The following is a 22,421-nucleotide window of genomic DNA, read 5'->3' on the forward strand; positions in this document are numbered from 1 at the left end:
ACATGCCTGATGGGGGTTAACTAGGCCACCAGGGATATGCCTGATGGGGGTTAACTAGGCCACCAGGGACATGCCTGATGGGGGTTAACTAGGCCACCAGGGATATGCCTGATGGGGGTTAACTAGGCCACCAGGGACATGCCTGATGGGGGTTAACTAGGCCACCAGGGACATGCCTGATGGGGGTTAACTAGGCCACCAGGGACATGCCTGATGGGGGTTAACTAGGCCACCAGGGACATGCCTGATGGGGGTTAACTAGGCCACCAGGGACATGCCTGATGGGGGTTAACTAGGCCACCTGGGACATGACTGATGGGGGATAACTAGGCCACCTGGGACATGACTGATGGGGGTTAACTAGGCTACCAGGGACATGACTGATGGGGGTTAACTAGGCCTACCAGAGGCATCACTGGGGGGTTAACTAGGCTACCAGGGACATGACTTGGGGGTTAACTAGACTACAAGGGGCATCACTGGGGGGGTTAACTACAATAGCAGGGCATCACTGGGGGTTAACTACAATAGCAGGGGAACTAAGGGAACAATACTTTGCCTTGCCCTGGGTGCTGCAAACCCACGCTACTAACTGCCGCACACGGTATGCGGCCCTCGAATGATTTTATTAATGCCCGACCGGCCCTCGACATGGAAAAGGTTCCCCACCCCTGGTTTAGATTAAAGTTTCTCATTTTCAAAAGGAACATGAGAGAAAAAGCACCCCAAAATTTGTAACGCAGGTTCTCTTGAGTACTACGGTACCCCATATGTGGGCATAAACCACTGTATGGGCACACAGCAGGGCTCAGAAGGAAGGGAGCGCCAATTAGCTTTTCCATTGCAGATTTTGCTGAAGAAGTTTCCGAGCGCCAGGTGCATTTGCAGAGCCCCTGTAGTGTCAGCAGAGAAAAAAAAAAACATAAGTCACCCCATTTTGGAAAGTACACCCCTCAAAGAATTTATCTTGGGGTAGGATGAGCATTTTGACCCCACAGGTGTTAGAGGAAAGTATTCAAAATTAGACAGTAAAAATGAAAAACTCGAATTTCTCCAATAATATGTTTCTATAGTTTGAAATTTCTCAATTCCACGAGGAACAAGAGAAAAAAAGTACCCCAAAATTTGTAACGCAGGTTCTCCTGAGTAAAAAGGTACCTCATATGTCGGTATAAACCACTGTATGGTCATAGGCGACGTGCGGTGGTCAGAGGCGACGTGCGGTGGTCAGAGGCAAGGTGCGGTGGTCAGAGGCAAGGTGCGGTGGTCAGAGGCGACGTGCGGTGGTTGCGTGCAATCTGGGGGGTTACATGTAATCTGGCATGATCACGGGCAACCTGGGGTGGTTATGCGCAACCTGCGGTGGTTATGGGCAACCTGGGGGGGGGGTTACAGACAATCTAGAATTGTTATGGATAGACTGAAGTGCTTATAGGTAATCTGGGGTGGGTACATGTAATTTGGGGTGGTTACAGGCAATCTGGGGTGATTACGGACAATCTGGAGGGGGTCACTGGCAACGTGCGGTGGTTACGGGCAACGTGCGGTGGTTACGGGCAACGTGCGGTGGTTATGGGCAACGTGCGGTGGTTACGGGTAATCTGGGGGGTTACGTGCAATCTGACGTGATTACGGACAACCTGGGGTGGTTACGGGCAACGTGCGGTGGTTACGGGCAACCTGCGGTGGTTACGGGTAATCTGGGGGGGTTAGGGGTAATTTGGTAGTAAACTGCAATTATTACTATAATAAAAAGTGTGTGTTTTATTTTTTTGTGTGTTTGTCACTTTTTGTACTTTATACATTCATTTTCACTATATTCCTATGATTACTGTGATATTTTCTATCTCAGTAATCATAGTTCAGTGACAGAGACCAAATTGGTCTCTGTCACTTTAAATTTTCAGAGCTGGCTGGTTGTGGAGCGCATGCGCACTTCATAACCAGCCAGGACGCCGAAGAGGAAGGAGCTCCAGGATCAGGTAACGTATAAGGGGTAGGGGGGGGGGGGGGGTGACTGGGGGATGGGGGTGACAGGGGGGGTGGGGGGACATCACTTTTTATCCCCTGTCACCAATCATTCATGGTGACAGGGGATAAAAAGTGCCTGGAGCACATGGCACAAGCGATGAGCGGTATATAGTATATACCGCTGATCGCTTGTACCGGGTCCCCACAGGGGGGGTCCCGATGACTGCCCCATGCTCTCCGCTACCTCCGGTGGCGGAGAGCATGGGTGTTTCATTCATTTTTTACTTCTGATCACTGTGAACAGATATACTCTGTTCACAGTGATGGCGGCGGCCATCTTGGATCCGATGGCCGCCGCGGGGAGGGGGGGTTAGATACCGGGGCACTAGGGGGGCTGGTCTGGGGTCTGATTTTACTTATTTCATCTCCCCCCACCGTGGATTCACGGTGGGGGGAGATGAAATATAGCGGCGGCACCGGCCCATTAGTGACCGCCGTTTCGGCGGTCACTAAGGGGTTAATGAGGGTCAGCTGCGGGATCGCAGCTGACTCTCATTACCCCCGGGGCTGTACACAGATGAGAGCGGGATCGCTATCTCTGCAGCGATCCCGCTCTCATCATAAAGCCCCCTCAAGTCAGGAACGTATATGTACATTCCTACTGAACGGGGCATGTGCAATAGGAACGTATATATACAGATTGCTGACGTGAAGGGGTTAAAAAATGATACCGGAATTTCCTTGTAATAAATTATTTTCAGTCAAAACATTTGGAGGGATTCCCATGAAACTTACCATCAATACTTATGGTGGTGAAACCCATTAAAGTCTACAATGTCTCTTACTATTCATTTTTCAGTAAGGTAATTGACTTCCTTCTCCAAATTTAAGCTTTTAGTCAACGACAATTACTTTATTCTTATTCTTGATCATGAGTAAATCAGAAACTATCTTAAATTCTTTGTCATGTCCAAATATGAAAGCAATTAACATAAAAGAGAACACTTGCGGAAAAGCTTTGAAGTGGCACAAAAGCGTTTTTTTCAGAGATTAGGATCAGAGTGATTTTGTTTTATTTTCAACAAGTAAGATTTGATAAATTAGCGGATTCAGACTGTAATCATTGCAGAGTTCATCCCCATTAGATGCAACGCATGTAGGTGAGCTCTTATAGTCAGGTGCGTGCTGTATTCATCTATACAGTGCATCATTGAAACACTTTAATATTAGAGATGAGCGAATTTACAGTAGGAACGAATGGAATCGGCATTCTGCTCATCAGGCTTCGGACTTTGAAGTCTACTCCGCTTCATGACACTTCTCCCGGGGTGTTGGGGAAAGCTGGATTTAGTCCTAGGAAACCTCTCCCAGTTTCCCAGGACTGGATCCAGCTTTTCCCAGCATTCAGGAAGAAGCATCACGGAGTGGGCAGACTTAAAAGCCTCACAGCGTGATAAGCAGAATGCCGATAGGTACGAAGTGCTTCCATTTGTTCCTACTGTAAATTCGCTTATCTCTATTTAAAATAATAGGCATTAGAGATGAGCAAACATGCTTGTTCAAGCTTACTATTCGTTCGAGCATTGTGGTACCCAAAAGCACTTGATACTCAAACAAATACCACATGCTCGAATAACATTGATGTTCTCCTCCACGCATGTTTGATGGCTTTAATCAGCAAATAAACGTGGGGAAGGGGCTGGGAGATCCTGCTACACAGCAACTATGTTGGCTGCTGGCATAGCAGTGATTGGCTAGCTGCGTCAGGTGATCTGGGTGTATACAGACCCAGGTCTCCAGATGCGCAACTCAGTTGCTTGCTGCTAGTTGTCAGGGAGAGCTGGTGGAGCAGGGAAAGTGGTATTGTAGGCTTAACCCCTAACGGACCAATGATGTACCCATATATCATGGTGCCCTTAAGGGGGTTCAGAGAGGCCCACTCTGATCCGCACCACTCCCAACTGCTATCAGCAGCTTGGGACCACAGCTAATAGCCAGCACGAGCCAATAACCACGTCACCCCTCACCTTGTTGTCTTGTGGACAGGTATCCCCCCCCCCCACAATGCAATGGTGGAGGGGCTATTAATGCTCCTGGACTGCAATGATGCTGACTCCTGTTTCCCATTTTTTTAATAAAAATAAATAAACATATTTGATGTCCCCATGTGTGGAATTCCCCTAACTGTTACGAAGTAATATATTTAAAAAGGTTATAAAAAAAAAGACAAGAGTCCATCAGGTTCAACCTACTTTTTTTTCGATTCCGCAGCATGTTTAAGGAAAAATTAAGTCTGTCATTGCACAGTCACAAAAAATAAGGGCTTCATGTGGGTTTGTAGGTAAAAAAATGCAAGCACTATGGCTTTTTAAACACAAGGAGGAAAAAACTAAAGTGCAAACGAATTACTAAAAAAGAGCGAGTTCTATACAACAGAATTGTATAGAATAGTATACTATATAGTCAGTTATATCCACAACTATCCAAAAGTCTTTTTTAGGACTAGAAAATTAAAATAAACATCTGCCATACAGTATTTTATAGTCTTACCAGTGTCATAGTGCAACTAGTGATGGTGACTATAGTATATGCTATTGTATACTGTGTGTAATCTGCTAACAACAGAAAACATAGGAAAGACTAGTGTAAAGGGACCAGCGCAAGGATGTGGGTGAGGACAACATTTTTACAGCGTTTGCAATGAACAGTTTATGGGATTCCCTCTTTCCTTAAAACCTTTGACAGCACTTGCACTTGCTGCATTGGTTTGATGAGTCCATCCTTCAAAATGTAAACAGGATGGGGTGAACATGTCTCTCTCTCACACACACACACACACACACACACACACACGTAATGATGGTTACCAGTGGGTATACTTTGAGTTCCCCCTCATCTATGGTTGTCAAAGATGAAGGACCTCAGCTGTACAATGAGTGTGTGAATCCTTCGAGACACAGTAATATAGCCTATATATCTACTCTGCCCACAATATGGGCTACATTATCATATATGTGGACAAGTAATAGTTACAAATAGTCTAAAATATTTTATATATGTTTGTAACTTTTTAACTTTTGCTGTTTTTGGATCCTGCAATAGTTTGTTTAATCTTTTTGTTTATGGTTTATCTTTGCTCATTGTTTGAGGTCCCTAAAGGAACTAATACCAAGATCAGAAGTTATAGGGACAGTCCTAAGTTTTAGTTATCAATGGGTAATGGGTAATTTCAATGTCCTCAGTACAAAACAAAGACACGTAACAAGAACAGCAGATGAATCAACTTGTTGATGTTTCCATGTAGACATTTATCAGAGAATTGCTGTAAATGCTATTAATGCAATAATATGCAAACATACATACACCGCAGGTAAGCCTATGCTTTATTACTCAAGAGAAAACTCAACTTTTAGAAAATGTAATTTATTGGAAATGACAAAATATTTTTTCTTTTATTGAACTGTGTCACAGTTTGCAACCCTTGTTCTTTAGCATTTAGGTCTTGGTTTATTGATTGATTTTTTTTTTTTTTTTATAAACATGTTACATGCTGAAATTTTATTTCTGCCTGAGAGAAAGAATGACTATGGGCGTCATTTGAAGTCAAGATTAATATTATAGCTCACAAATCTTGTAATTATTAGGCTTTCTCAGTTGGGAGGGTATGTCCACTATTTTTAGCCTCTTCTAAATGTATGTTACCAAAAGGACACATATGGAAAGGATTAAAGTGAATGTACCACCTTACTGCCTATATTGTTATGTACCACCAGATCCTTATTTGAATTGGTCATCCCGTTCGCTGGTATACCAATGTGCACAGGAGGTAAGCCGTGGATGACCAGTTCAAAGATATCTGATATGCAAACCTAATATATGAAAATGGGGCAACCAATCAAAAAAAAAAAAGGACAGCGTCAGCTGATTCAGCACAGCGTCATGGATCTGATGGTAAGTGACACTTAATATAGGCAGTAAGGTGGTACATTCTCTTTAAGGACCCTATTACATGACGTAATTATTGGCCCAATCATCATCTGCCCCTTCATCAGTTGATCACCCACCAACAAATTACCCACCATTGACCGCACATCTACTTGTGTAACTGCATAATTACTGAGCACTTGGGGCTGTGTAATAGGGCCCTAAGACTGCAAGATCCTTCTATAACCATGGAAAAAACATAACTATTTATAGAATATTTTAACTCCTTTAAATCAGATGCCAGGTTTTAAGGAATGGTCTTTGGTACTATGCCCACTCCTGGCAGCAATCTGATACCCTCTGCGTCACCACCCAGGTCTAGCTCCTGCTTTCGGCCACACTGCTGCCTGACCTCTGTTTGTACTGCTTGCTTCTCCTGTTGCCTGCCTCTGAAGCAGCCTGCCCTGACCCTTTGCTTGCCTGACTATGATACTATTCTCTACCCTGGTGCACTGACTCTCCTGTTGACGATCTGGTCTCCTGACCATGATTACTTTGCCTTTTCCCCAGTGCCTCGCACTGACCCTGTCTGGTCTTTGGAAACCAGCTGCTTCTCACACTAGGACCACACTTGTGGAGCAACCTGGTGTCCTCTCGCCGCAGTAGTCCGTCTTCCGCATCCTGGAGCAGGATAAAGGGTGAAGACTTAGAGGGCGCGTAGACCCCGCTCCCTGCTGTGGCCCAAAGTCAAGCCAGTTTAGTGGCATCACACTCATATGTTACACAATGGGTGTTACCTATAATCTGCAGCTGAAACTCACTTTCAGTGGCTGAAATCAGAGATAACTCTGAACTTAACTGTTTAATCAACTAGATGCTGCAGTCGATAGCAACCACGGTATCTAGAAGGTTAAAAGCCACAAGCCGTCATTTTCAACGACTGCTTGTTCCTCCTTTTCTCCTACAACATAATTATAGGGTACTAATCATTTGCAAAGGTTTCTAAATCAGCCATATTTCTGTGGCTATTTGCTAAACTGTTTTTAACTAAATTTTAATTTCAATAGTTTTAGAATCTGGATTTTTTTTTTAACTTATCCGACGGATTCGGTTGACTGCAACCTTTAGTGTTACAGGGAGTCCAGAACATATCTTTCTGTATAATGAGTACTTAATCTATAGCACTGAAAACTTCTGAATCTGAATTTATATTCACGATAGATGATATTAAGTGACTGTATGGGCTTTTTTTTCCTAAGCATTCCACTTTTGCTTTGGAGCTCCTTTAAGGTTCGTTCGCATTCAAGAGATGTTTCCCATGTGCTCACAGAGATGCATTAAAGAAAATATTCAGCAGTCACATAGTTCCCCTGACTGAAGCACAGCTGGTGAAGACTGTACAACATGAGCATGGAAGAAAGAATTTGTGTAAAACAACTCTATTGTCTACGAGGACAGATTAAAACAGGACTCTTCAAAACCTTCTTTGAAGGATGACTGCTGGGCCTTTGACCCGCACCTGCAGGTAACCTTGAAATAAGTGTAGCGTTCGGATACTAATCCCAGCCTAAAGAATCTAAAAGTGGAACAGATTGACTTGTCCAATGCAACACAAAAGACTTATTAGCAGACAGAGAGCAGGCTGGAAGATATTAGCCTAAAACAACAAAGTTAGAACAGAGTCATTCTGAGGCCAAAAAAAGAATCGAGAACTGAACAAATGTGAGTGGCAAAAAAAATCCAAAAATATTTGCGTCTGACATGAATATACCTAGTTATACTGGTAAAGAGAATAAGCCGGCACAGCAATATAGGGGCTTGCATGCGTATTAGTCAGTGACTGTTTACAATGTTCCTAATTGGATCTTCCTCTTTAAGATCTGGATTTTACTAAAACCCTGGTCCTCTTATGTCTTTTAATGGAAATCCTTTCTTCACGCTTTCCCAGAACCCAATCTATTTCCCACCACTGTTGTTTCTAAGGTTAAGCAAACTGGCTGCTCCATTTTCTTTGTCTTCCTACTGCATTTGTCTAACTTAGTATTTCAGAGTTGTAGAAGACTTTAAATTTTAAGTTAAAAAAAAAAAGTATATACATACATATATATTTTAGCTAGGGCAGTTGGAGTGAGTAGTGCCATGGAGGCTAGGGCAAAAGGGTGACTTATCTTTGAGAAAGGTATGTAGATACAGGGCTACAGCAGCACATTTATGGGATATTCCAAGCTCATTCAGGACAAAATAAAAACCCCTATATTTACCTTCCTCATACACCGCCAGGTACAGGTTGGGTATGAGTACTTTAGAAAACCCCTTTAATCTACCTTGGGTTGTCAATATAATGGCAAAGGTAGCAATCACAAGTCCTGATGCCAGTTGGAACCCAATGGACCCTCTATTAGAAGATGACACCAGTGTTTAAATAAGGTACATGGTACATAGGGGCACTGTAAGAGCCTGTTCACATGGAGGTGTAAGCTCAGTGTGATCAGAGGTTTAAAATGTATCCTTTGAGGTTTACAAATGAACATAGATTTCTATCTATCTATTTCCTATCTATCTATCTATCTATCTATCTATCTATCTATCTATCTATCTATTTCCTATCTATCTATCTATTTCCTATCTATCTATCTATCTATCTATCTATCTATCTATCTAAGGAACTCTAGATAGTTCCCTTCCCTTTCATAGTGATTCTTGGCATGCCACACATAAAATTGCCAATCATACATGACCTTCTGTCACCCTAAAATGTCTGACTTGTCTTATTTGCCTCTAAGCTTCCAACTAATATGTAAATGAAAATGAGTTTCACACATGTTCAGTACACTGCGGCTATAAGTGACTGTAGACTGAGTATAAGTATTTAGCGCACACCTGAAGTCTCTCGGGGCATGAGCCTTTCCTGACATCTCCTGATCTTGAGCCACGAGAAAATGAAATAAGAGTCCATCATGAATTCTTAGCATACCTTGTCTGCAGTTCATCTCATCATTGAGTTTTATTTTTGTGTATTTATTTACAGTTAGTCCACAAAATACTAAAGTCATGCTCAATATACAGTATATTTTACTGCACTGTACAGAGTTTGTCCCCGTTGATATCTCGATCTCCCAATCTAATCTCATAGAAACTTTATTAACTGAGCAAATATGTTTTTGATGAAGAATTAAAGGAGAAATCTGTCGATTTATAAAATTAGGCAGCCGGCAGGGGGGGAAATTGATTACAAGTACAGACCTACCTCTCCCCGTGCCTGCGGTGAGCGGCAGGACTGGCCTCAGGACCCCTGCCGGAAGGCATTTTCCCCCGAATAGTGATGATGTAACGACTGCCGGCTGCCAGACTTTAAAAACTGGCAGACTTCCCCTTTAAATCTCTCTGTATTATACTCAGAGCTCAAAAGTCAAGTAAAGCACAATTCTTGCTCCAGCTAAGGCTGCAACTCGACACACAGGACCTCTATACCTTGGGTGCAGCAGTGTTCACATTTCTCTATATCTGATAATTGTGATTTATTGACATGTCAAATATGACTGGTGCCACCTCCCAGCTGCCCACCACTTCCAGGTCTCCTCTTGATACAAGTAAAGGTGGGCATACACCTTCAATAACTGTCAGACAATTATCTCTCCCTTCCTCCCCATACATATGAATGTTCAGCACGCCGAACATTTCTATGTTCTGAATAAGAAGGGGTAAGTGGTGGCTTATTTCTCTGAGAACAAAAGGAGTCAGGCAATGAAATTCCATCACATCTGATCCTATCTCCACTGACATCATTTGTCAATGGCGTCTCAGAAGAGCACCATACACTTTAACTGATGGCAATAAAAAGTGGGTACTGTTTGAACAGCCGCAGTGAGGCAGGTGAGAACAGATTTTTTAAATTGCTTACTACTTTCTGGTATCCTGTCAATAGAAGGAAGTGCCAGTTCCACCAATGACTGGTCTCTGAGGTGACCTGCCAAAGGCAGTGATTGGTCTCCTTACAAGGAAATGCCAGCTCAGCCAATCACTGTCTGGGGCAGGTTACCGCAGAAACCAATTATTGGTGGAGCTCACCTTGGGAGACCAGGAAGTGGCAAGCAACAGGGACTGAGCACTGGCTGTAGAGAGTGGCTGTAGATCACAGCAGGAGAGTATGGATTTTAAAATTATATTTATGTTTTTTAAATTATAATTATCTAAAAATTTGTCAAACTAATATTTACAATCATGGCCCTCCTATTTCCTAAAAGCTCTTTGAAAATTTAAAACTTGCATTCATTTTGATGAAATTCCCTCAATTTGCCTTGAAAGAAAGCAACAAGTAAAATTTGGATAGAAAATTTTAAAAAAGACAGTACAAAAATCCTCTTATTGAGTCCCCCTCTGATCTTGAAGGAGTTAGTATGTAGGGAAGAGATCTCCTTTAAATCCACATCCTTTATCACAGCTCATAAGGAAAAAAGTGAAAAATGCTAATTAAAATATCACTCTGTTCCGGCTTCTGAACACAAGCCCAAAAACTTTAGTATTAATACAGATATTTGTATTTTGATCCTGGAGAGAATGGGGATTAGGTAACACATATTACAAATGTAATCACATTTTCCAAACGGCACTATGAAATTCAGAAATGTTGGCCACAATTTAAAAAAAAAGTGTCTTGTCTGACGTTGAAGGTTTTGTTCCATGCAAAAGTACTTAAACAGACGTTTATCATGCATTTGTTGGCCGGCAGACAACAGACACCAAGCTTATTGAAACAGATCCAGACAGCTCCACATATCTCTCCATAACAAGGATACGGCTTCCCATAGTCATTGGCAAGCTTGGAGCGGTCTCTTGTCGTCTTACTTTTTCCTTTAGCAACCAGCTCAACAGGTGTTGCCACAGATACAGAGCACTTGGCAGTTCTATGACCTAAATAATGATTCCTAGGGTAGATTTTCCGAAAAAAAGGAACCATTTAAATGTGTCTCTTAGCAACTGCCTGATAAATAGAGCTATGAACATCTTAAAGAAAAGCGTATTTCCTTCTTATAGTCGAAGCCTCAATTTTCGTGACAGCTGGCAATCCCCATCATTTGTTGTGAGTGCTCTCCTCCGTAGACGACCACAATAACAGAACAATGTACTAGATACAGTAATGCTGGTACCATGTTTCATTCCACATCCTTACAGTCCCAGTGTCAAGCAGCCGCCAGCACAACGCACATTGGGCCGGGGGTAATAGCTCTTCTTGTCCTTGCATACTTTTGATCTTTTTGGAGAATTTGGGCCAAATTGAGTTCCTTCATAATGGTCCCACTTTGTGTTCCTTTTGTGAGAAGGTATACATTTTTTATTATAGACCTGTGATGACCGAAAGAGACAGACACTTTACTGTGATAGTTCACATAGCTTCAGCAATAACGCATAGTAGATATAACCTGAATTGGGGGGCAATGATCAGGGAAATGAGACGGGAGCTGCGTGCAGGAGTGTGCTGTACTTCTCCACGGTCAATCATCTCCACCCAGGCAGCCGCGTAAACTATAATGCAGCTGCCTGGACAGAGATCTCAACTTGTTCTCCTGATTGGTGAACTGAGACCCCGACCGATCAAAACTTTTGACTTGTCCCTGTGACACATCTAAAGTTTTTAGTTTTTTTTTTGTTTGACTGCCCATATTTAGGTCTAGCTAATGAACGCAGTCTTAGGACACGTTCACATTTTGTAAGACAGAGGCCGTTATGTGACATGGCCGTGTCATAGAACGGCCACTGTCTGTGTAGTTCAGCACGGCCGATACTGCAGTACTGGCCAGATGAACATCACTTCTTTGGAATTGGAATTCAGGTGTCCAATTACCCATTGCACACAATTTAAAGTCCATCAGGAGCACATTAAATTTCTGCACAGTTAATTTCAATAAATAGAGGCTGCACAAAATTGACATGTCAGTATTTTGTGTGGCCAAATGGAATCCTGGTCGGAGTGTATACAGTGTGTATACACTCCGGGCGGGATTCCATAGTAATTAAAGTGATCGGCCGCTGTGATTAAATAACGGTCGTTGTTAAAAACCTGCAACAACAGCCGTTGTGAAATGAAAATATACGTTGTGTGAACGTGGCCTTACGTGTCCCTTGATCCAGTATAGGGTGGCTTGCTCACTAAATCCTAATACAAAATTATATACAACCATATACAACTATATACAACCAGAATGAATCATTCCTACTATGCATGTCTATTCCTGCTCTGAGAGGGAAAATCTTCTAGTCAGAAGAGAGAATATATCTGCAACCACTCAATTATTTGTAGGAGTGCTGTGTGGCTATCATATTATGACTGTCTTTAGTATTTGCTCTGCAATAGATTATTGTGCCACACCTAACTGTGATGCATCCTAAGTACTGTATATATACTACAGACAGCCAATCTGCAGAGTTGAACCAAATTAGACAGTACATGTATCTTCATTTCCTTTGCACGGCCACTTTTTATAACATGAAATCCAAACCCCCAGTACAAAATCTGTAACTTCTTCACGTACCATGCATGGTTTATAATACTCTTCTTATGTCGCCTATTCATAACTACAATGGATGGTTTTCTACCTTGAAAACCTTATGTATTTAGGTACTTCTGCAACGTCCATATCTACTTTGCTGGTATTAACGTTTCATCCACGAGATTACACATTTGAGTATTACAGGAGAGATCCCCACAATAACCATATAGTCAAGCCCATTGAATGGCTGCCATATCTGTTTCTCATGGCCTCTTCTTCTGTTCTCAACACTTCCTACATCTTGAGTTTTATATTTTGTCACTCCAATGGTACATTCACACTGAGAAAAACTGGCGGAAATGTCAATTCTTTGAGTGGAGAGCCGCAGAGGGCAGAGGCGCCCTAAACATAACATTGACACAGTGAGGCAGGCGGGATTCCGAGCGGAGTCCACAGCTGGGATTTCACTTGAAATTTCCGCCTGTTTTTCTCAGTGTGAATGAGAACTCCATATCCCAATTGAGATCTGCACAGGGGCGTAACTAAGAAAGGGCTGGGCCCCATAGCAAACTTTTAATTTTTTTTAGTGCTCTCTGCTGTCACCTCTGTCCGTGTCAATAAACGCCCAGAGCAGATGTTTTCTATGGGGATTTGCTCCTGCTCTGGGCAGTTCTTCACATTGACAGAGGTGGCAGCAGAGAGCACTGTGTCAGACTCGAGAGAGTACACCACTTCCTGCAAGTCATACAGCAGCTGATAAGTACTGGAAGACTTTTAAATAGGAGTAATTTACAAATCTGTTTAACAGTTGATTTGAAAACAATTTTGAGATGTTTACCTTTCGTCTGTCCCGATCTTCCTGCTTAAATACATTTGGTAGATTTGTAAGAGGCAATGGATGTAAAAGAGACTAACTGCTGAGTCGGCCTGTACAGAGTTCATAATCTGTTACCATGGAGATAGATAACTCTGTAAAGAAGCTGAGAACACAAAACAGCAAGATAATGTCACCACTACTCAAAAAGCCGCTTCCCTTTGAGATGTATTACAACAAGTAAAAATGGTGGACATATCCTTTATATTAGTAGTAACATCGAAGATCTAAGCCTTAAAGTGAATGTACCACTAGGCGCCGGTGAAGGGATACCAGTGGCACAGCCCTTTTTTTTAACCTCCTGGTTCCCGTGCATGTTGCCGGTCTATTCCCAAGCAACAACCCCCCCCCCCCCAGAGTACTTGGGGCAAGCTGGCCGACCCCCAGTGTGAGGAAACTCCCTCCCCTTTGTGACGCGGCTCTATTAGAATCAATGGAGGGGGGAGATTGTCACACTGGGGGTAAGCAGGCCTGCTCCCAGTGCTTAAGGCCGGGCTGGTGATTGGGAATAGACTGGCGCTGTGCACGGAACAGGACGGTTCAAAAAAAGGACTGTGCCACTGGCTTCCCCACACCGGTGACAGTCTGTTAATGTTAAAAAACACAAAGTGATGTAACTAGTGGTACATTCGTTTGGAAAAAAAAGCAACAAAAAAATAATAAAACCTATAGTTTTCAACCCGTAGTTTGGAATGTCTGCTATATATCATAGTAAAAAGCAAATACCGTATATATGGAGACTAATACGAGCATGATGCTGGAGCATGTTAAAAAAAAAATCCTAAAAATATAGACATGTATACCCAGGGCTTTTGTTTAAAGAAAAAATCTCCGTGCAGCAGCATTTCAATTAACAAAATAGGATGGTTTACCTGATAAAATGCTCCCTGTGTGAGTGTAATTACATATTTGTGCCCCACAGAGATTTTTTAATTTCTGTTCGGTTTGTTTGCCTTGAAATATTTGTCACTGGAAATCTTATTGATGTGTAATTTTAAGGCAGTGTGGACACACTGTGTGTTTTGTTTTCATTCTCGATCTCTCGGAGGATAGAACATCTTTGAAGATGATGTTACTGCCGTTTTAATAACAATCTCTGAACAATTGCTGTTTTGGGATCTTTTATTATCAAAAATGGAAGAAGTACGGGAATTTTGAGAGAAATCTAAAGTGATGAATTTTAAAGGGACATTCTGGTAGGAAACATGTATCATCTATCCACTGGATGTATGATAGGGGTTGGGGTTGTTGGGGGTCTGACCAATGGGACACCCACTAATGAACAGAACAAAGGACCTCCACCCCACTGATGACTAAAATGAGAGACCTCTCCCCTTACTGAGGGCTAGAATGATACACCCCTACCACTATTGATGGCTAAAGTGGGGGACCCCCACCAGCACTGATAGTTAGATGAAGAACCCCCATCCCACTAATGGCTAGAATAGTGGATATTTTCCCTTACTGGTGGCTAAATTGGTATACCTCCAATCCCATTGATGGCTAAAGTGTGAGATCTCCACCAGCACTGATCTTTACTTGTAGTGCTAAAAGCTAGAATAGTGGACCTCTAACCTTACTGATGACTAAAGTGGGGGACCTCCACTAGACATGATGGCTGTATACAGGACTCCCAAACCCTCCAAAGGCTTGGAAGGGGGACTGCTATCCTTACTGATGGTTGGAATGGTAGACTTTCACTTGCCCAAAATGGATTGGATTTTTATTTGTCAGCTCACCAACTTATCAGTGGGCAAATTTCAGAATTTCGACTGAATCAATGAAATGATTTATCCTCTGCCCCCAAGGTGAGAAGATCAAAACAAGTTAAAAAAAACAACAACAAAAAAAAACATTAAAAGGACATCAATAGCCACAGGCAAAAATGCCGACACGTTGTGGAGTAGCATGCCTTAATCCCGGCATAATAAACAGATACAACAAGTATGGTTATATATAATGCTAACGAGGACCTTCAGTAGGTCTACGTTTCTGCCCACTAGGATGGTGAAACGAGACTCCTCCCACAACACAATCATGAATACAATCATGAAGATACATTAAATAAACATATATACATTAAACATACATACGGGTGTCTAGATGTAGAATCCAAAATGCCTCTCTCAGGTGTAGCTGGTGGATCCAGCTCCCACCTCATTTGGGCTTCTGCACATTTATTCCACATACTGTAGTGAGGAGCTATTAGCCTGATGGCATTCAACAAAGTGCCTGGACAAGCCCGATAGTGACTTATTGAGTGTGAGTCTGGATGCAGCAAATACATCGATGATGTGTTCAGCAAGATGTTTTTGTGAGCTTGAGTGCTACTATAAGTTTCTTGTTGTACATCCCGCAAGATAAATGACGTACATACTATCACAATTAATGAATAACAAGTTATATTATATTATAACATGTTATATTATATTTTAGTAACCTTAGAATTAAAACATTTTTGTTTAGTACCGATGAGCGAATAGTATGCGTTTGAATAGTATTCGAACAATAATGCAGTAAAAAATCGATTCGCCCTCCCACATCCCCTGGGTCTTTTTTCCAGCCAATAAACATACAGGTGGGAGAGACAGGCACTAGGAATAGGCAGGACTTTAAAAAAAACCTTTAACTGTGATTGGCTGGCTAAACTATTTCACTTCCTGAGTATACGAATAGGGGATTTCAGATTTGTGTCACTTGCTGGTTGGAGCTAGAGAGGGACAGACTGTATACCAGGGAGAGAAAGCTTTTAGGTGAAGTTAGGTAGGACGGGACCCCAAAAGCCCTTGTTAGGGCAAAAAGTATAAAAACCAGAGTTTTAGAAGCTGTTGTGAGACAGGCAGTGTGTTAAGCCATCTACTGATGGTGTATACGCCTGTATACTGTGATTGCGGGATAATACTTGTTATCTTGCTACTACTGATTGGCGGAGTCTGCATCCTGTAAAGGAGTTGAACGGCTCTTGCATTTTATCATTGTAAAAAACAATTATATATCCGGTATACGGCTGAATACTGTGAATGCCTGTTATCTTGCTACTACTGAGTTGTAGTTATCGTTAATTTTCGTTATTAGGTACTTTACACTGCACCTGACCTGATAATTAGGCAAGTGCGTAATGCTAGACCAAAACGTACGCTTATACGTAACGTTCATAATTTGTTCGTGAATCTTTGCCGTACACTTGGGAAAATTGGGATGTTCATTCATCACTAGTGTTAGAAGCAGCCAGGCATGCTTCCCCTGCTATATGCATTCCAAAGGTGTTGGCATCCTTTCCTGAGTTTTCATTGTGGACTTGGTGACCTCCTAGTGGTTGAATATTGTTTTCCAGGTCCCAAGTATGTTTCTCCCATAGACTATAATGGGATTCGATATTAGTTTGAATATACGAATATCGGGAGCTACTCAAATTGAATTTCGAATTATCGAATATTTCACTATTTGCTCATCTCTATTGTTTAGTAATGTGTTTGAATAGAAAGCATCTAGAAGACCAACCATGTACAACCACTGTAAACCAATTTCTAGGAGAGTCCTCACTTAAGATCTTGGCCAAGGGTCTTCCCCTTCTTGCTACACATTGGACTCCAAATGCAATAATGTCGGAACATGTTTCATCCATCATTAAAACAGGCAAATCAAATGGATGGATCAAATTTCAATAAACTGAGAGTTAAACAGGGTAGAACAAACAATAGGGGGGAACCTGTGTCACCATCCCCCTGTCCTGTAAGTGGTCAGTCTAGCAACTCCTCTTTGGCCCTGGCTCTATACACAGTACCACTGTTATAGCCTCGAGTCTGTGTTCCAGACTTTTGTTACTTTTGTTGCTTTTTTAACCATAATCTTTTCAATAAGAATGATTGCTAAATATACACATGAACACACACATATATAACTGTATAGGTATATTAGGTGGGGATTGCAGCTCCAAGTTAAGAATAGAGACTTTTGGGTAAAACTGGGAGTCAACTAGCTGGTACTCATCTGCCCCTGATCCCCCACCAGTGTCCTTCTGACAGTGTCATTCCACACTTGCATCTTAACACTTAGAAAATTCCAGCTTAGCCAATCATCGGCTGTAGCCAGTGACTGGCATCGGAGACTGGCATAGTCAGAACGGTACTAAAGAAGAATTGGTGGCAGGAGAGTCGCAGTGCTTTTATTTTCCCACTACCACTATGAGCACTTTTAAATAAAATAAATAAAAGATACTTATCTGGATATCCTTTTTAATACACCTCCTTTATAACTCTGTATACACTAGCTCCACCTAGTGGTTGTTGCAGGCTGCTAAAAGTTAGCAGCTAAAGCCACACAATGCTGGACCCTCTCTTACCAAGGGTTCAATGGTAGCCCCATGGCCTACCTCTAATACTGTTTTGTATCTCAGCTTAGCTAAATTTCTAGTAGCTTTGTTTAATAATAGAACTCTACTTTTTATGAGCTAATTACATTTAAATCTTTGAAAATCTAATACCTTCAGCTAAAGCAAACATGTCTGCCTTCATATCTAGAAGCAGAGATTAAATCAAAAAATTAAGAGAAATCTGGCCCAGAATGCTTAGCTCCCAGCCATAAATGATTGTATAATGATGAAATTATTTACATATAACAGCATGAGATTAAAAAAGAAACCCACATATGAAATGAATGAATGATTTAGGCATCATCCAGCATGGTGTAAGATGGAACTTGTCAAGGCACCCATTCACTTGAGCCTACTTCAAGCCCTCCGTTATCACTGTTTTGTGAATGAGGCCCTAGGATTCTATTCTTCTCAACCTCCCCTATACTAATGGAAAGCATCTTGTATCGCTTGCAACGTCTGGGACTGGTGATAATCCTTTGCAAGCGGCCAGGGCAGAGCTGTGATAGAGATAAATTAAGAAAGGAATCTTTGGTCTCAATAGAAGGCGGTTATTATTGCAATCTGTGTTTCTGACTGAGGCATTTATGATGAGATTTAGTTTGCTAAAATGACTTCTCTGCTCCATTGATAGATTCTGCAATTCCATTAAAAAAAAAAAAAAGACACTTTGAAAATAAATACTTTTCACGTTATTTCATAGCAAGGTCAAACCTTTCTCTTGATGCGGTTAACTAACCGTGCAAAATATTACATCAGCGACCCTACAAGGCACTTAGATAGCTTCTCATTTGCATAATATCTTCTGTCACTCGGGCCTGCGATCCTTAAGGGTGTTTAGAAGAACTGTGTGCGAGAATATACTTAATCCAATCTCTTTCTAGCTTTTTTTTTTTTCTTTTTGCTCTTTTAAGATTTGGAAAATTAATAAAACCTCCTGATACTCTAAATTACCATGAGCCTTTATAAGCATAACTTTGTAACTTTAACCCATTTTGGAATGTGCCCTACAGGCACCCATACTAATGAATAAGAAAATAACATTACAAGTTTAAAGATGGGTTTTTATATGGAGTAATGTAAGAAAATCCCTTTAGCTGGATCAAGTACAAAAGTGTGCTTTCTTAAAAATTGAAAATCCTTTATAAAATTACTTGTAATTGCAATAACCAAAGGATACAGAAAAGAGAAATATCACAGCATTATGGATTACGCTCTCGCCTGGTGTTCCTTGTGTAAACCTCATGTAATTCTCTGTCGAAGAAATTGCACCTAAGCAAAATATTCCGTCTTGTTTGCATTGTATTATGAACGCAGGGGTTTTGATAATGTACTCGGTCGGTGCTGGCTGTTTTGGTTCGTATTGTTATTGGTGAAATGTATACATAGTAGACAGGTTATAGCAACATAAAGTATCAACAATTGTTAAAGGGGTTGTATTAAATTAGAAATGTTTTTGACAATAGTAAGGACTGGGATATAGCAAAGATGTCAAGAACACAAAAAACTAGACAGCGCTAGAATTGCTTGGTCCAGCTACTGAATGCAAAGTCAAACAAGTTTCTAAACAGTCTTCATTAAAGATTTCCTACCGTTTAGCTGCTAGTCAAAGCAAAACAGATCTGTTAAATGGACTTTCTGCTTTCTGAGTTAGATATAGGAGCAAGGAAGGGGTTTCACACCAGCTCAGACTATGGACAGGGGTGAGAGAAATCTTGGAGGACAGTGTCACATAGGCGGCCGCGGCATATACTTCTTGCCGCGGTCGTGCTGTCACTCCTGGTCGCGGCCACAGTCTCGTCCCCGGCCACACAGGTTCTGCCGCTGCTGCCCCATCTCCTACTCTGTTCCGGGGCTCCTCCTCCTACGGCTTCCTGTCAGCTCGACGGGCGTGTCCCTGTCTCCTAGGGAGTGTGCGCCGGCTCTGCTTTAATTTAAAGGGTCAGTGCGCCTTTAATTGGCTGCTGCTCTGCAGCACTCCTATAAATTGCATCCCTACCCCACCACAGGTGTTGGAGCCTCTACATGCTTCCCATTAGTGTGTGGCCCAGCTCTCGTGTATCCTGCCTGTGTATCCTGTCCGTATATTCCTGCCTGTGTATCCTGCCCGTGTATTCTGCCCATAGCTTCTAGCCATTCCTGGTTCCTGCCATCTGACTCCTGCTGAGTTCTTGTCTATCTGCCTACTTGTCTCCTGCAGCACCTCACCACCGCCACTAGCAAGCCAAGCAAGGGATAGCAACCTGGGGATCGCCTGCCACAGCAAACCCATTCTGCCTTGCAGTGGACTCTGGTGAAGACCAGCGGCCCCTTAGACTCCGCTCCCTGGTGCGGCTTACGTCATCGTGAGTTGTGGCACAAGGGATCCACAACTCCCAGCGTTACAGACAGTTGAGACAGTGGGGGAAGAGAGAAGAGCTCTTAAAAGGTATTTTGATGAGAGAATGATATAGGCTGTGTACAAGTGTTGAAAGACAGAAGACTTCATACAGCAAACCACAGAGCTATAGAAGCAAAAGTAAGCTAAATTTTAACAGGAGTTATGTCCTACAAGACATAGAAATACCTAGTGGTGTTGTGGTGGTAGAAAGGACATGCCTGCATGGCAGGTTCCATAAGGATGTTATAGAATTAAAGAGTAACTAGAATTAAAGAGTAACTACCTCTGTGGGGGATTACATGTATTCCCAGTTATCTAGATTAGTTACCTTATAATACACACTACCCCAGTGTTCTCCAGTTTCTATGACCTGCAAAAAGCTTATCACTGGCAGGTTTGTACTTAATAAGGCTTGACAATATAAAATAGGTTGTAATTAGTGAAATGTATACACTAAATATTTTATGGTCATTTATGTCACTAAAATTATAGCTCCATATGAGCAATGAAGGGTAGTGTCACATGGGCAATATACACTATTTTTGTAAACCAATCAAATAAATGGATGGCTCATAGGCATCTCATAACTTTATGCAATAACTTGTTCTTATGGGATTACCCAAATCTGGAATCAACTAAAATGGCACACTGCACATGCTACATATAGATAGAGGGTCCTATTTCCCCTTCTACTTCAAGAAATGGTAAGTGTAGAACAGAGCCATAGTTAGGCAAAGATTCAGCTCGCTACCGTACCTCATTTTCTATATACCTCACCAAAGCAGAGCACCTATTCCCAGGTTTTTCTATACATTTTTTTAACATTTTTAACCTTATATTGGACATTTTTCCCCAGCCTTTTGATCTTTTAGACGACCATATCAAAATTCATATATTGATTATTTTTCCTTATTTGATATAGCAATTTGTCATCAATATTATAGCAAACAAATCCTTGGTTCACACGTTACATCTTGAAACAGACTTCCTGTTCTTCCTGTACACTCTAGGTGGGATTTTAGCCATATCTATTTTCCTCTCACTATTTGGGAAGCTTGTGTGGGTGTAATGGGCAGGAAGATAGTCAAGCAGGTATAGTGGGGGGGAAGATAAAATTGGGTGAAATTAGAGCTAAAGTGTACAGCAGGAACAGAAGGTCCATTACAGGATGTATACCAGAAAGGAATTGGGGCAATAAAGAATACAAAGCAGAGAGGTTGCACCATATGAAAGAGCCAAGAAACCTAGTAAAATAACTTTATTTACCAATCTATGTTTATTTATTAGACGGTTGAAGATAGGTTTCTTCTTTAGAGAGCCCATGTAATTTATACATTATAGATTTATTTTATGATATTTGGTATATCCTCCCAGTACCTTTGGATAAGGACACATTGTCATACCATATGCATAATGTCTGCATTTTTTTTTACCCAGGACATTTATCTTCTCTCTTTTTCTATCAAACTCTGACCATTTATCAAGTTAGCAGTAAAGTCTATTCTTAGCTATGTGAGAGAGTTTCTTTGCGTATATATAGTGGCACCTTGATTTAAAAGTAAAAGTTTGGTTTAAGAGCTCTCTGTATTGGTGGGAGAGAAAGTCAGGGAGTGGCATGGTCTGCATAGCGGGGTCTACAGCCCTGTACTCTGACCCAGAAAGTCTCCCTCACCTTCCAAACCATAACAGATCCACTTCAGGCTGGGGCTTGCATCAGGGTACAGGGCTGTGAAGGTAATCTTTTCATAGCTGTAACCCCTCTCTCGCCGGACAGAGAGTGCTGCATTTATGTGCCCACATCTCATTCCTTCATGCTTCCTGCAGTCTCTGTCAGCCCCTGTGCTTTCCATCACCTCCATTCCTGCTATAAGGTGCCTGCACTTACACTAAGATATACACACTGCTGGTATCATGTGCCTGCACTTACACTCAGCTATACACACTGCTGCTATAATGTGCCTGCACTTACACTCAGCTATACACACTGCTGTATAGAAAGTTTCTGCCACTGTCCTCCTTCACAGCTCTGTGATTCTCACTTCCTAATTGGTCCATGCTGTACACACACCCCTTCACCATTGTGATCCCCCCTTTGGCAGCAGCCCTCCTTCTCTATTCTAGCCTGTTGTACTACGCTACTGCATTATGAGGATCTGCACCTCCATTCTGTATCTAAATACTGCTGCTGTTTTTCATTCTTAAGCACTTACTATACATTATACACCATATGCTGCTTGGCTATACTCTACAGCAGGGGTGGGGAACCTTTTCCATGTCGAGGGCCGGTCGGGCATTTATAAAATCATTCGAGGGCCGCATACCGTGCGCGGCAGTTAGTAGCGGGGGTTTGCAGCACCCAGGGCAAGGCAAAGTATTGTTCGCCTAGTGCCCCTGCTATTGTAGTTAACCCCC

The sequence above is a fragment of the Dendropsophus ebraccatus genome, chromosome 13 (assembly GCF_027789765.1).
Source record: "Dendropsophus ebraccatus isolate aDenEbr1 chromosome 13, aDenEbr1.pat, whole genome shotgun sequence".
Lineage (NCBI taxonomy): Eukaryota > Metazoa > Chordata > Amphibia > Anura > Hylidae > Dendropsophus > Dendropsophus ebraccatus.